The sequence below is a fragment of the Anas platyrhynchos genome, chromosome Z (genome assembly GCF_047663525.1).
Source record: "Anas platyrhynchos isolate ZD024472 breed Pekin duck chromosome Z, IASCAAS_PekinDuck_T2T, whole genome shotgun sequence".
Taxonomy (NCBI): Eukaryota; Metazoa; Chordata; class Aves; order Anseriformes; family Anatidae; genus Anas; species Anas platyrhynchos.
This window is the reverse complement of record NC_092621.1, coordinates 59,449,773-59,466,693: the sequence shown is the minus strand read 5'-3', so window position 1 is coordinate 59,466,693 and position 16,921 is coordinate 59,449,773.

Sequence of the window (16,921 nt, the reverse complement as noted above, 5' to 3'; positions counted from 1 at the left end):
CTGGAAACATAAAATGCAGAAGAAAAGAGCAACATGGTTTCAAGTTCATGATTTTTCTTCTTATAATTATTATTAATTAGAAAAGATTTTGCAAGCTGTGTTTGGTCTACAGTAACATTCTTTTAGAACTACAATGAAAGTAAAATGGTACTGTATTGTGTCATGTTCTGTTAGTCCCAAACACCTTGATGGAGGAATGGCTGAAGGAGCTGTTTCCATAGACATCTACAGTGCTACAAAAAGTTTGTACTCTGCACTCTCTCTTCTACATTTCTAACACCAGGAACACTGCAATAGCATATATTTGGTACAAGCTCTCTGTACTTGTCAGTGATTACTCAGATAAACATACAGTGCTTAAAATCATGCTGGTATATAGTTCCAATAACTATACTTCTGCTTAGTCCCCAAGCTTGTTATATTAAAAATTCATGTATAGATGCTGCATCATACTTCCTCTTGCATAATAGTTGTACCTGGGGAAAACAACCTGGGATATCAGTGTAGAAGATAAATTTGATGCATTTAAGACCCAGTTACAAAGAACTTTTGAATTTTTTGGGAAGGTTCTTGTACACCTTAATTTGCATTTGGAAAAGATACATTTGAAGTAAAACACTTTTCTGAATGTCCTACTCCTAGGCAATAGTCAGCATGGAAGCACAGTCTATGTGAATGACTAACATGAGCAGATTACAGTTATTGATATGATTTCAAAATTTTATAAACTTATCATCCTTACAGTTGCAATAATGAAACCTATTTGTGATCTTAAAGCATTTCAAGAAGGGTGTGCATCCATTTAAGAATCCATACCAGAACAGAAGTCAAAGTCATTAAATACATGAAATGAAACAAATATCGGTCTAGTATAAAGTATGTTATTTAAATGTATCTTGTGACAATAAGAACTTGTTTTAAAAGTAAGTTTTTAGATAAAGTAAAAGTTGCAAAAGTGCAGAATTTATTGATTCCAGGTTTAGTAAACACTAGTCTGAGAGGTTATAAGAAAATTGAATTTAGGCATTGAAATCTGAAGATTAGATTGGAGTCAGATGACAGGCTGAATTCAAGGGGCTTCATCCTTTAAAGTGAAGTATTTTTTCAATTTAAAATTTTAATAAGTATTTTCTTCAATCTAAAAGATTTAGTAAGAACTCATTAGCATTGGCAACACTCAAAGTAGTAGGCCAGTGTGTCCTAGCTGAGAATCTAGCACACGCATGAATAAAAACGGACAAACAGAATTATAAAAAGTAAGCCAATCCTTTATTGAATCACAGTGGACAAAACATGGTTCAGAAATCAATGTTGAAAGAAATTGCTGGTGTAAAGCAAAAGAAAAAAGTATTAAGGAAGAACTAAAAATAGTCCAACTTGATGAATACACAGAGTCTGCCTGGAAAAGATATCCCAACACACTGTATTAATTAGAGGTTGATTTCTAATCCATATGATTGTGCTAACAGAAGCCCAGAATGTAGACAGTAGACAGGAAGTTCCTAAAACTTTATTTGATCATAATTGTCTCTGTATTAAAATAAATAAATAAATAAATAAATAAATAAATAAATAAATAAATAAATAAATAAAGGGGAGGGGGGAGTTGTTTAAAGGGAAGACTAAAATTTTGATCATTTAAGCTTGAATCCACAATTGAACCAATGTTATAGGTGTACAAGGAAAGTTCTGTTAGTATGGACATTGCCTTAAATGACTTTCTTAAGTATGAAAATTAGAAGTACTGTACTATATTTCTATAAAATAACATGTATTAGAAAATGAGTGAAAAAAAGCTTTGCATTTAACTTGAGATTCTGCTAGCATCATGAAGCACTCAGACTGCACTCTGTGGTTGATCACAATTCCATCAGAAGTTACAGAAATACACTATAAGCCCACTATGCAGAGCCTTGGAATTTACAACTGTTTATTTTGTTTATGTTCCATTAAACACTCTATTGAATGTACCTTATACAGAAAAATGCATGAAACTGGTGATCTAATGTTAGTAATGTCTCAACACTCTATTCATGAAATAATAGAGTTGTTGCCAAGGTATATATGGTTTCTCTCTGTAGTTCACCTGGCAATTACTAACTACATTTTAAAACAACCCTTTCATTAATGCTGGCCAGGAGACAAGCTTACCTCTTTACTTCAGGTTTGTTAACTTATTTGTCATGACACTTCAACACTCAAGCTGGACCACAGCCGTCATTCTATTCCTCACACTCACATTCCCAAGGCACAGATATTCTATATGTTTTTATATTTCACAGAGTTGGTATAGCAAAGCAGTGTCATCACTTCGGTATGTTACGTCTGCTGTGGAACACAATGTAATAATGAGCTACAGTGTGTAAGAAAATTATTAGCTCCTTGATATTCATTTTATATAGTCAAGATAACCTTGTTTATGGTTTCAGTCTAGACACAGATTTCAAAAATGCACACAACCAATACTGTGTTGTGAATCTGAAATTAAAACAAAAACAAATAATTAGTAATAGTAGTAGTAGTAGTAGTAGTAGTAGTAGTAGTAGTAGTAGTAGTAATAAAACACCTAAACTTAATTTAACCCCCTAACTCTGTAATCAAAGTCAAAATATCACCTGCTTAATTATGTCTTTGCCATGGCATGTTTATATCTCGTAGGAGTGGAAAGAGTTACAGAGAAACTCTGCATTTTAGGAGGGTGCTGCATCATTAAAATGTGTCTGGACATCACACACATCAAAGTTACACAATCAGATTTATTTACAGATTTACAGGTTTACTCTACATTTGCAGAACTCTCCTTCTGCTTTCCACACTATAGAGAACAGCAGACATTGTTACAACCTTTATATTTTAGGATTTATTCATAGTCATGTACATATATCAATAGCCTGTGATACTCCCGTTTATTATTTAGTTGCAAACAAGGATAATTTCAGGACAGCATTTATGTCAGAATGCAGAATGGTATTTTCCGGAATTACTTGTGTATCTTTTTTTTTTTTTTTTTTTTTTTACTGTGGAAAACAGGTTTTCCACAGTAGCACCTTGTGACATTTTTGCTTAAAAAAAAAAAAAGAAAAATAAAAAAGAAAAAAAAAAGTCTTCACTGTGAAGGTGATTGATCACACAGTGAAGTCTCAGAATACACTGGCTTTAAAGAATTTAGCTGGACAATTCCAGTTTCCTAATGTCTGTCTTCTGCTGATGCCAAACATCGTTTTGCAAGCATTATGTTTCATCAGGCTGAAACTGCACACATTTTTAGAAACTCTTTCTTCACACCAAATTGGAATTAACTTCACAAGTACATTCTATTAACAGGCTGCCAATTTCAGAATTATATATGTGACTATCCTAACTGTTTTATTAGGTATCAGGTCTAAAGTAAGTATTTATAGGGACTCAGTTATCTGACTCAGCTGCCAAGTGTGAAGAACAGCATTAATTATGAGTTACATACATAATAAAATATTACATAGCATTGCAAAATGTGACACCTTATTGCATCTAGGTCTACATAGGTATATACTCTGTCATTTAGTGAGTCAAGATTGCCCTGTGGTCTTTGGTAATGTGAGATGAAATAATTGGCTATGGCATTTAAGAGAATATATTTTTGTGTCAAAAAAAAATAAAAAATAGTAAGGAAGCTCAGCTGATCAAGTAATACAACTCATCAATATCTGAAGATAATATATTAGAAATCAAATGCTTCCTGTCATCATATTTAGGGCATATAAATATAAGACATATCTTTGTGAATCAGACTGGTGAGTATGGTAAGAGTAGCAGCAGGGTACATTAGTGAGATTTTTAGATTCTGGATGCTATCTGAAATCCTCCACCAGCGTTCATGAACACCAGATTGTGCGTATGAGAGGATATCCTCTGATCCCACAAGGATTATATATCCTATAGCCTAGTCCTTTGTATGGACCTGGTGTTGTTTAAAATGTCTAATTTCTGAATCAAAACATGGCATTTTTGAATTTACCTGTCTCACCTACCTCAAAAACAACCTTCAGCAACAACTTCAGAAGTTCTCATAGGAATTTTTCAGTAGATTTTGAAAGTTTTCTAGTTTCCCATCTTGTTATAGAAGGAGCACATTTTTAGTGGGGGTGAAAGTGGAAAGCTTTCTACAATTTTTCCCATTACTGTGCACCCAAAAAAGAATTAAGGCCAAGAGACCACCTGATGGCTTTCTATACAAACCTTTTACCCTACTGATCATCTGGTGATCCTGCATCTTTTTCCTCTCTTTCCAATGTTGCATGAGTTTGCAAATGTCTTTCTGTGCTACCATTTTGTAAATGAAGGTAATTTATTACCCATCTGGAACACTTTTGAATCAGTTTATTTTGCATGGAAGAAAAGTTCAACTTCACTTTTGTTCTCATCAGATGGACTTTGTAAAGATAATTCCAACATGTATTGTAATTTAATCGCTTTTACTTACATCAATGAGCTCCCACTGTATTTTCATATCTGTGTTTGTTTTGGCCCAAGAAACTGCTATTCTCTGCCTAAAGTACACCTTTTAGTATACTTCTGTCCCTAGATTACTCTGCTACATCATTCTAGAGAAGGAGAATGTAGGCTTGACACATTATCATCTACTTATCATCATACAACTTATTCAGTGCTATGTGTAAAAAGTCCCTTCACTCCTACAGTATGTCTAGCAGTACTACAAACAACGCATCTTTTCACATTCCCACAATTTGGAAACTCAAACTTCCATCTCAAATACTGCATTAGAGATATTTATAAAATTTTAGTAGAGCTGTTGAAAATCATAACACTGTTACATAACCATGTCAATGGTTGATTTACTAGAAGCAATGCACAGTTGCTAAATTCATGTAAGTAGGAAAAGAGCTATGCAGTGTATTTGGTACTTTGGCCTAAATGAGGAAATTCTTTTCATTTTTGACAGAATCATGAGTTTCATCCATGAAAAAATCTCCATGACAAAATAATAAGGTTTAATTTCCAAATAATAATAATAATAATATTGATGATGATGACATCTCTTAAAGTGTTGACATGATTAAAAACATTTTCTAGTTATTTCTCATTTACATTTAAAGCTCAACTTAAATGTTTCAAAGAACTCTTCTTTTAAAACTATGGGGTTTATATCATATCTGTTTGTTATACTTTATGAAACATTAGACTTCCGGGGTACATGAAGAATATGCTTCAAGATTTTCATCTTGACAGGGAAATACTTTGTATCAAATAAAATGTGCACTACTCACTATCTGAGTGTGAAGTATATGAGTTTTCATATTGTTCTTGCTGTAGTGTGGCTCATTTAATTTAACTACAGTAAAGCATTATGATATGTAACTGTGGGCTTTAAATTAATAGATAATAAAAATAGTAATTTATGTAGTTTCTTTGTACAATAAGAGCAGCCTCAATTAAGTGGCTTTTTAACCTTTACTCAAATGTCACTTTTATTAAATGGGAGCCAATATATATTACAGATAAATTCAGTAGCAAGCTTAGAGCCCCCTATCTGTTTCAATTTAGTTTTAGAATTCCAAAATGACTACCATTTGAACATTACTACAGATATGTATGTGATGTGACCACCAAAAAAAAAAAAAAACAAAAACAAAAACAAACAAACAAAAGCAAAAACAAAAACAAAAACAAAAACAAAAACAAACAAACAAAAAAAACACTAGTGTACACATACTGAAACCTTTGTAACTTTGTTGCATTTATCTACATGGTAATTTTTTGATAGTGCTACAGAAAACCCTGAGGACGATGCTGACATGCCCTTGTTCATGTTATGAAAGTGACTATGTTACACTAATTTTTGGAAGTGTTTCCTTGTGGTACTGCTTAAGCAAATGATTTATTTATTTATTTATTTTTGGCAGCTGGTCCAAATACTAAAAATGTTTTTATTAGCCTGGTAGAAACCATGGTGTCTTGGGATACCTGGTCACTTCTTCTTTATAATCTTGTATACTGAATAACAATCATAATGTAAACATTGAGCTGACTACCACAGGTGTCAGAATAGAATAGAATTTATTGAAAGTTATGTCTCAGTATCAGTAAAAAACATTTGAAATTCACAGTCTATTAATTGAGACTGTGAGAACACATAACACTATAGAAGTTTAGTACATTAAACTTTTACCAGAATGTGAAAATAAAACACTCAATGGGATAGAGATAAAATGTTAGCAAAACAAACATTAAAACATGTGGATTAGAAATATATTAAACATATATTGATAGCTCACATATAGAAAAACTGTCAAACATGAACAATGCCATTATGTTTTTGTGTGTGTATAAACAGAGAGTCCTGTACTCTTTCTTCATACATACCAGTAAGTCATTTCAGGAGCTGTAAGGAATCTCCAAAATTTGTATATAATAAGCCACACATTATTTTTCAAAATGTTTCTAATTATTGAATTGCATTGATTAGTTTGTCCTAGAAAATACAGGTATTTCTAAAAATACTTCTTAATTCTAATATTTATAACTAAACATAGAAAAGAACTCACGGAAAAAAGGGACACAACCTTATCATAGGATCTTAACTCTGAAGGTAGGTCAAGCCATCTTAGGGCATTTTCTCCTCATACATTACATGTATACTCTTAACTATGACGGACTAAGCTTCTAGGCAGAAAATAGCCTACACACATCACATATTTTTGTTTACCTCTCATTGCTGCTTTCATAAATTTAGGAAATCTAGACTTCTGGAAATTCAGTTTTCTATAACTATTTTATTTCTATATAAGACATGATGTGATTTTCTTCTTATTATTATTAATTATCATTATTGTTGTTACTATCATCATCATCATTACTATTATCATTATTGTTATATTATAAATAATGGCAATCTGATATAATCACAGAATTTTTAGGTTTGAAGAGACCTCAAGATCATCGAGTCCAACCTCTGAAATAATACTGTACTACCAAGGTATTCAGGAACCCTGCAGGGAGTTGCAGATGGCAAGTAATTATATATTTTCTTCAGGTACCAAAAAATTTAGTTTTAAAACAGAATCATTGGCCAACTAGATGCTGGTTTAGAAATAGGGAAGTATTCTTTAAAGGCTTAATATGATCTCTTTTCTGTAACCTGGGGAATCTTTTCAGGAATGCTGCTTTCAAGAGAGGAAAAGTTAAAGCTTACGTTGGAGTCATTGCTTCAGCTTATGTGACAGAATAAGAAATAAGGAATATAATCTTTTCAAGGTATACACGGGGAGAAAGAGGCTTTAATTACAAAAATAAATAAATAAATGAATAAAAATAAAAAAGGTGGAATGTTAGCAGCCTCATGTAATTTTACACATTAGTGTAAAATGAGGTTTAATTATTGATAGAGCATATTTGTTCATTTGCTCTTAAAAATAATAAACAAAAAGTGATTAAAAAAATTTAGAGCTGAAACAAACATATCTCATACAATAAATGCAGACAAAAAAAAAAAAAAAAAAAAAAAAAGAAGCATTTTCCAAGGCCCAGGAGACCTTAATTTTATTTCAATTAAAAAAAAATAAGGATGAGATTGAAAATAAGTGATAATTGTCTACTGTCACTGGCCTTCACATCCAGTGACATGACCAATTCTTTTGTTGTTTATGTTGTTTTGTTTTGTTTTGCTTTACTTGGTTTTGTTTCACTTTTTTTTTCTCTCTCTCTTTTTTTTTTTTTTTTCTTTTTTTTCTATAAACAACAAAATAATGCCACCTTGGTCACCAGATCACTAAATCACATGTAGAAGAAATTACATATTTTCAGATTTTTTTTAAATAGTATTAAATATATTTCTTTATCTTAATGCTAAGCATGAAATTATCAAATGAAACACATTCCACAAGTGTAACTCCCAAAGGAATTGAAGGAGTTAAAAAAACACTTAAAATGAAAAAAACAACACATCCTCAAATGTGTTCCTTAAGCAGACAAAAAGGAGGAACACATTTTCTATATTGAATGCAAAGAACGTCAAAAAGAAACCCAAAATGAATTGAATATGCAAAAAGTAGTGCATTAAAATAATAATGATGGAAAAATTAATAATAATGGGAAAAAAAAAGTTTGACCATCAATAAATACTTATTGTTCTGGAATATTATTTTTTTTTGTTTGAAATCTATAACTTTTTCTGTTATTTTGTTCAAGCAAACAAAAAACACATGCATAATTTGGTGGTAAGCACATATGAAGAACCTCTGGGACTTCATATATGGAAGGGAAAAAATTTACTTTATCAACATCCTTAGGATTTTCAGACCTTGAAAAAAAAAAAAAAAAAAAAAGCAGAAACAGCTTAGAGAGGAAGTATATCAAATTCTATCTTTGTCGTATAATTTTGAGATTTCATTGTGGTAATGATGCAGTGGATCTTGGACATGTGGCAATGGTTAAAAAAATAATTTGTGCTCTGTGAATTAAGAGATTAAAATTCTTTGGAAGATTTTAAGAAAGAATGAATCTCTGTAAGGCCAATGTTTATAATAGTTCTTTTCAGTTTCTGTAAGAAAGATAAAACCATTAAACATACATTTCTAAACACCAAAACTTATATTTGCAGAAACCTCAATATTACTCAAACAAGAAAAAATAAGGAAACATAAATTAACCATCCCAGTGGGATTAATAACTCTGATGATTTATTGATCCAAATGGCTTTAACTTCCAGAGAATTAGATTCAGATGCTGTATTTGGTTGAAAGAGAAAATTTACTTAATATCTTTGCTTTAAGAACTTGATGAAAATACATTTACCTTGCAAAATCATCCTACAGATGATATGCTTTTGTACATATTTAAATAATGGTAACACAGGCATTGTAGAAATTTATCAGATCAGAACTCAAACATATTAATAAGACTATGTGAAACAAAATTGAACAGTTCTAAGCAATCGTATTTTTTTCTTCTTTTTCTTGTATTAACATTCTCTTATTTTTTCCTCAAACCATTTTCACACACACACACAAAAAAAAAAAAAAAAAAAAAATGCTTCCTGAAGGGAAAGACTCCTCTAGACTCCTCTAGAAAAATATTTCAGGGTATTGTTCACTTACTCACTCACTGCCAACCCAAGCCTTAGGAAATTAATCTGTGCCTCATCAGTGTATGAGATAAGATGCATAATCTTATAATGATAATCTAGCTCTGAAGATCCTCTTCAGAACTAGATTTTCATGCAGTCCTGCAAATCTTACATTTAGCATTGAGTGTCTCTGCTTTTGCATCCACAAAAATTTGCATATTTCAATTTGCATAAATAATTTCTGGAGAGAAGATAATAATATTATGATCAGTAAAATGATTTTATTTATTTATTTATTTATTTATTTATTTATTTATTTAATAAATTTAGGTTCCACTAAGAATTCCTGAAAGCTTTTATACTTAGAAATTATTAAGGGGGGCCCCATTTAGGTTCTGGAAGGATGTAATGAGTTCTCCCCACAGCCTTCTCCAGGCTGAACAACCCCCTCAACCTCTCATGATAGAAGAGGTACTCCAGCCCTTTGGGGTTCTCCTTCAGACATGCTGTAGTAGGTCCATGTCCTTGTGCGAAGGACCCCAGAGATGAACACAGTACCCCCGCACACTTCTTGTCATGTTTTTTTTTTTTTGGTGCAGTCACAGATACTGTTGAAGAAAGTATGAAATTTTTCTTCAAGGAAAGAAAATTGATCAGTAGCATTTATCCACGTTGTGAAGCTGTTTCTTTCAAATTAAAATCACATTTTCAAACTCGTAGTTAATCTCTGCTTACAGATTCTATGTTCTTCAGCCTGAGTCATTCTGCAAAAACACCATTTTTTTTTGTGGTATTTTTTCCTTCCTTCCTTCCTTCCTTCCTTCCTTCCTTCCTTCCTTCCTTCCTTCCTTCCTTCCTTCCTTCCTTCCTTCCTTCCTTCCTTCCTTCCTTCCTTCCTTCCTTCCTTCCTTCCTTCCTTCCTTCCTTCCTTCCTTCCTTCCTTCCTTCCTCCCTCCCTCCCTCCCTTCCTCCCTCCCTTCCTTCCTTCCTTCCTTCCTTCCTTCCTTCCTTCCTTCCTTCCTTCCTTCCTTCCTTCCTTCCTTCCTTCCTTCCTTCCTTCCTTCCTTCCTTCCTTCCTTCCTTCCTTCCTTCCTTCCTTCCTTCCTTCCTTCCTTCCAGCCTTGTCGGCTGAATATGAGCCAGCAGTGTGCTCAGGTGGCCAAGAAGGCCAACAGCATCAGAAACAGTGTGACCAGCAGGGCTAGGGAGGTGATCGTCCCCCTGTACTCAGCTGTGGTGAGGCTGCACCTCAAGTACTGTGTTCAGTTTTGGGCCCGTCGCTACAAGAAGGACATCGAGGTGCTTGAGCAAGTCCAGAGAAGGGCGACGAAGCTGGTGAGGGGCCTGGAGAACAAGTCCTGTGAGGAGCGGCTGAGGGAGCTGGGTTTGTTCAGCCTGGAGAAGAGGAGGCTCAGGGGCGACCTTATTGCTCTCTACAGGTACCTTAAAGGAGGCTGTAGTGAGGTGGGGGTTGGTCTGTTCTCCCACGTGCCTGGTGACAGAACGAGGGGGAATGGGCTTAAGTTGCACGAGGGTAGTTTTAGGTTGGATGTTAGGAAGAACTTCTTTACTGAAAGGGTTGTGAGGCATTGGAACAGGCTGCCCAGGGAAGTGGTGGAGTCACCATCCCTGGAGGTCTTTAAAAGACGTTTAGATGTAGAGCTTAGGGATATGGTTTAGTGGGGACTATTAGTGTTAGGTCAGAGGTTGGACTTGATGATGTTGAGGTCTCTTCCAACCTAGAAATTCTGTGATTCTGTGATCACAGAAGGCTGCCAGATTGGTTAAGTATGATTTTCTCTTTGTGAATCTATACTGACTATTCCTGATCACCTTCTTATCCTCCACCTACTTGGAGATGACCTCCAGGATGGCAATTCCACCTTGCCTTCTTTCTTCCCCAATACATAAGTCTAACTAGAATGATTATATACTGAGGGAGCATAGCCTCTCTGGTCTCATATCGACACTCTGGTAGATCTCCTGAACAGTGAAGTGGCAGTCCAGACTTGAGACTTTGCAGAGCTCTGGAACTTGAAGCCCCCTCTGGGTCCTGAGGGAAGAGTGGGCTGTCATGTGTGCAGGTGTGCCCTGCTCAATGGCACTTGAGCAGATGGCTGTGCTGCAGTGAGAGATCATCAGCCTGAGGGGCTCCTGGAAGTCTCTGAGGGAGACAGATACAAGATGTCAACCTACCCCTACTGAAGCCCAGCATCCCCCTCCTAAGTCCCTGCAAAGGGTAGTAGCTTATTTGGCTGCTCACCTGCAGGACAAAGTGCCTGACAGACCACTAGATGAAAGGGGCTGGAGCTTTGTCTCTGCTCAAAGCAGAAGGCAGCATCTGTCCATGGTGCCACCAACCCCCACAGTGTCCCTGGCTAATAGATTTTAGGTTCTTGGGCAAGAAATGGATGAGAGCGTGGAGACTAGTCAGAGCCCAGGCCCTGAGAAGCACATCAAGGTTGATGGAAGTAGCAAGTATAGCGAGTGGTGCCGGTCAGGGCACTGCATCCAAACCCGTGCCACAAAAAGTGTGGAGAGTCTTGATGATCAGAGACTCCTTGCTGGGTGACTCTGAGGCTCTCATTTGCCATCTGGACAACCTCTCTAGAGAGATGTGCTGTCCTCCTGGAGCATGTGTCAAAGATGTTAGGAAGGCTCTGCCACAGCTCATTAAACCAGAAGACTACTATCCCCTAATCATCATTAAGGATGGGTCCCAGGATGTTGTGACAAGGAAAATGTGTAATGTTAAAAATGACTTTGTATCCTTGGGAAGGATGTTGAAGGGATCGGGGGTGCAGGTAGTGTTCTCCTCTGTCCTTGCGGTGGGTAATCGGGACCCAGAATGAATGAGGAAAATGGGACTGGCTGAGGGGGTGGTGTCTAGACCAAGGCTTTGGGTTTTTTGACCTTGGGCAGGCCTTTGAGAAGCCAGGTATGTGAGCTTTTTATTGACTCTAACTCAGCAGGTGAGGAACAATTGTACTGGGGAGCAAGCTCTTTGAATTGATTACTGGGGCTTTAAACTATATTTGACAGCGGAAGGGAGGGGAATTAGATGTGACAGAGAAGGGCTGGGGGATGTTGTCACTGCTGTCACTGTTGAAGATAGTAGGGAAAAGCCTCTGAATAGTCCCATAGGATCATTTGAAGGCTCCTCAGAGGAGGCAATATTCCTGATACCCCGTTTGGAATCTTCTTGAGTCCCTCTAGGTGTAACTGCACCTGTAGCTTCCCTCCTGTATACCAACGCATATGGCATGGGAAATAAACAGGATGAGCTTGAGATCTGTGTGCAGTCAAGGGGCCATGAAATCATTGCAATCATGGAGACGTGGTGGGACAGCTTGCATAACTGGAATGCTGTCAGGAAGGGCTATATCCTCTTTAGGAAAGACAAGCTGGGGAAGTGAGGGGGAGGAATAGCCCTTTATGTGAGAGTCAATTAGAATGCATCAAGCTCCACCTGTAGGTGGAGCTGGTCACCAGATCTACAGGGCACCAGATCAGGAGGAGGAGGTCTTCTCCAAGCAGCTGGAAGTAGCCTCACAATTCCAGATGCTGATTCTCACGGGGGACTTCAATTATCCAGACATGTTGGGTAAGCAACTCGACCAGGCACGCAAAGTCCAAACAATTCCTATGATTTTCTGACACAAGTGGCGGAGAAGCCAACAAGGTGGGGGGTGCTTCTGGACCTTGTTCTTAACAACAGGGATAGGCTTGTTAATGATGTGAAGGCTGGGGGCAGCTTGGGATACAGCAACCATGAGATGGTGGAGTCCAAGATCGGGAGTGGAAGAAGGAAGGCAAAAACTAGGACTACTACCCTGGACTTTAAGACAGACAGCTTTGACCTCTTCCAGGACCTACCTGAGGGTATATCATGGACTAGATTACTAGAGGGCAAGGGTGCTTCTGAGAGCTGGGCAACATTTAAAAAACATTTCTTTCAAGCTCAGGATTGGTGCATCCCTAAGAGTAGGAAATTGGGGAAGGGGGGGAAGGAAACCTGTGTGGATAAGCAAGGAGCTCATTAACAAGACCAAAAGGAAGAGGAAGGTCTATGAAATGTGGAAAAAGGGCCTGCCTCTTAGGAGGAGTATAGGAGTGTTTTCAGGGCCTGTAGGGATGAGATGAGGAAGGCTAAAGCCCACCTGGAGATAAAGCTGGCAAAGGAGATAAAGGACAATAGGAAGTTTTTGTTTGTTTGTTTGTTTGTGTGTTTGTTTGTTTGTTTTTTAAGTATGTAAACAGTAAAAGGAAGACTAGGGATAATGTGGATCCACTGTTGAACGAGGCAGGTGTCCTGGTAATGGGGATTGCTAAGAAGTCAGAGATACTGAACATCTTCTTTACTTTGTTTTTTGCTTCAAAGACTCTCCCCCGGGACTCCTGGACCCTGGAGGAAGGAGAAAGAGTCTAGGAAATGGAGAGCTCCCCCCTAGTTGAGGAAAGGGTGGTTCAGGAGCATCTGAGTGGGATCAATGCACACCAATCGATGGAGCCTGATGGGATGCATTCACATTTGTTGAGGGAGCTGGCAGGAGATGGCTGAACCACTTTCTACCATCTTTGAGAGGTCTTGGAGAACAGGAGAGTTACCTGAAGACTGGAGGATAGCTAATGTCACTCTGGTCTTCAAGAAGAGCAAGAAGGAGGATCCGGGAAACTACAGACCAGTCAGTCTCACATCTATCCTTTGAAACGTATTGGAACAGCTTGCTCTGGATGTCATCTCCCAGCAACTGGAAGAGAAGAATGTTATGAGGAATAGTCAGCATAGAGTCACCAAGGGAAAATCATGCTTGACCAACCATGTAGCCTTCTCTGAAGACATCACTAGCTGGGTAGATGCAGGAGGAGCTCTGCAGAGAAGGACCTGGGGGTACTGGTGGATGACAGGCAGGCTACGACTTGGTTGCCATCACGGAGACGTGGTGGGACCAGTCTCATGACTGGAGTGCTGCAATGACTGGCTATAAGCTCTTTAGAAGGGACAGGCAGCACAGAAGGGGTGGTGGTGTGGCTCTCTATATTAGAGAGTCTTTCGATGTAGGACTTGAGGCTGGGAATGACAAGGTCGAGTCCCTTTGGGTTAGGATCGGCAGGGCCAACAAGGCTAGTGTTCTGCTTGGGGTCTGTTATAGACCACCAAACCAGGATGAGGAGATGGATGAAGAGTTCTACAGGCAGCTGACAGAAGTTGCGGAATCTTCAGCACTTGTTCTCGTGGGGGACTTCAACTTCCCTGACATATCCTGGAAGCACAACACAGCCCAGAGAAAGCAGTCTAGGAGGTTTCTGGAGAGCGTGGAAGATAGCTTCCTGACGCAGCTGGTTAGTGAACCTACCAGGGATGGTGCCCTGCTAGACCTTCTCTTCACATACAGAGAAGGACTGGTGGAGGATGTGATTGTCGAGAGCTGTCTTGGACAGAGTGACCACGAAATGGTGGAGTTCACTATTCTTGGCGAGGCCAGGAAGGGGACCAGTAAAACTGTTGTATTGGACTTCCGGAGGGCTGACTTTGTGCTGCTGAGGACACTGGTTGGTAGAGTCCCCTTGGGAGGCGGTTCTGAAGGGCAGAGGAGTCCAGAAAGGCTGGGCGCTCTTCAAGAGGGAAATCTTAATGGCGCAGGAACGGTCTGTCCCCACGTGCCCAAAGGCGAGCTGGCGGGGAAGAAGGCCAGCCTGGCTCAACAGAGAATTGTAGCTTGATCTTAGGAGAAAAAAGAGGGTTTATAATCTTTGGAAAATTGGGCAGGCCACTAGGGAGGACTATAAGGATGTAGCGAGGCTGTGCAGGGACAAAATTAGAAAGGCCAAAGCTCATCTGGAGCTCAATCTGGCTACCGCCTTTAAAGATAACAAAAAAAACGTTTTCATAAATACATCGACACAAAAAGGAGGACTAAGGAGAATCTCCATCCTTTACTGGATGCGGGGGGAAGCTTGGTTACAAGAGATGAGGAAAAGGCAGAGGTGCTTAATGCCTCAGTCTTTAGCAGCAATACCGGTTGTTCTCTGGATACCCAGTACCCCGAGCTGGTGGAAGGGGATGGGGAGCAGGATGTGGCCCTCACTATCCACAAAGAACTGGTTGGTGACCTGCTACGGCACTTGGATGTGCACAAATCGATGGGGCCGGATGGGATCCACCCAAGGGTACTGAGAGAACTGGCAGAGGAGCTGGCCAAGCCCCTATCCATCATTTATCAGCAGTCCTGGCTATCGGGGGAGGTCCCAGATGACTGGCGGCTAGCGAATGTGACGCCCATCTACAAGAAGGGCCGGAGGACTGACCCGGGAAACTACAGGCCTGTCAGTTTGACCTTAGTACCAGGGAAGCTCATGGAGCAGATCCTCTTGCGAGTCATCACGCAGCACTTGCAGGGCAAGCAGGCGATCAGGCCCAGTCAGCATGGGCTTATGAAAGGCAAGTCCTGCTTGACGAACCTGATCTCCTTCTATGACCAAGTGACGCGCTGGGTGGATGAGGGAAAGGCTGTGGATGTGGTCTACCTTGACTTCAGCAAGGCTTTTGACATTGTCTCCCACAGCATTCTCCTCAAGAAACCGGCTGCTCTTGGCTTGGACTTCGTTGGGTTAGAAACTGGCTGGATATCTGGGCCCAAAGAGTCGTGGTAAATGGAGCCTAATCCAGTTGGAGACCAGTCACTAGTGGAGTCCCCCAGGGCTCGGTGCTGGGGCCGGTCCTCTTTAACATCTTCATCAATGATCTGGATGAGGACATTACCCTCAGTAAGTTTGCAGATGACACCAATCTAGGCGCGTGTGTCAATCTGCTTGAGGGTAGGAAGGCTCTGCAGGAGGATCTGGATAGGCTGCACCGATGGGCTGAGGTCAACTGCATGAAGTTCAACAAGGCCAAGTGCCGGGTCCTGCACCTGTGGCGCAATAACCCCAAGCAGAGCTACAGGCTGGGAGATGAGTGGTTGGAGAGCTGCCAGGCAGAGAAGGACCTGGGAGTGATGGTTGATAGTTGGCTGAATATGAACCAGCAGTGTGCTCAAGTGGCCAAGAAGGCCAACAGCATCCTGGCTTGCGTAAGAAGCGGTGTGGCCAGCAGGGCTAGGGAGGTGATCGTCCCCCTGTACTCGGCTCTGGTGAGGCAGCACCTCGAGTACTGTGTTCAGTTTTGGGCCCGTCGCTACAAGAAGGACATCAAGGTGCTTGAGCGAGTCCAGAGAAGGGCGACGAAGCTGGTGAGGGGCCTGGAGAACACGTCCTGTGAGGAGCGGCTGAGGGAGCTGGGTTTGTTCAGCCTGGAGAAGAGGAGGCTCAGGGGTGGCCTTATTGCTCTCTACAGGTACCTGTAGAGAGGGAGGGGGAATGGGCTTAAGTTGTGCCAGGGTAGTTTTAGGTTGGATGTTAGGAAGAACTTCTTTACCAAAAGGGTTGTTAGACATTGGAACAGGCTGCCTAGGGAAGTGGTGGAGTCACCATCCCTGGAAGTCTTCAAAAGATGTTTAGATGTAGAGCTTAAGGATATGGTTTAGTGGGGACTGTTAGTGTTAGGTCAGAGGCTGGACTCGATGATCTTGAGGTCTCTTCCAACCTAGAAATTCTGTGATTCTGTTACAGGTTGACCCTGAGCCAGCAGTGTGTCCTGGCGGCCAAGAGGGCCATTGGAATCCTGGCGTACATTAAATGGAGTGTGGCCAGCAGGTCAAGGAAGGTGATCCTCCCCTCTACTCTGCACTAGTCAGGCCTCACCTGGAGTACTGTGTCCAGTTCTGGGCTCCCCAATCCAAAAAAGACACAGATCTCCTGGAAAGAGTCCAGCAGAGGCCAACAAAGATGATATGAGGCCTTGAGAATCTTCCCTAT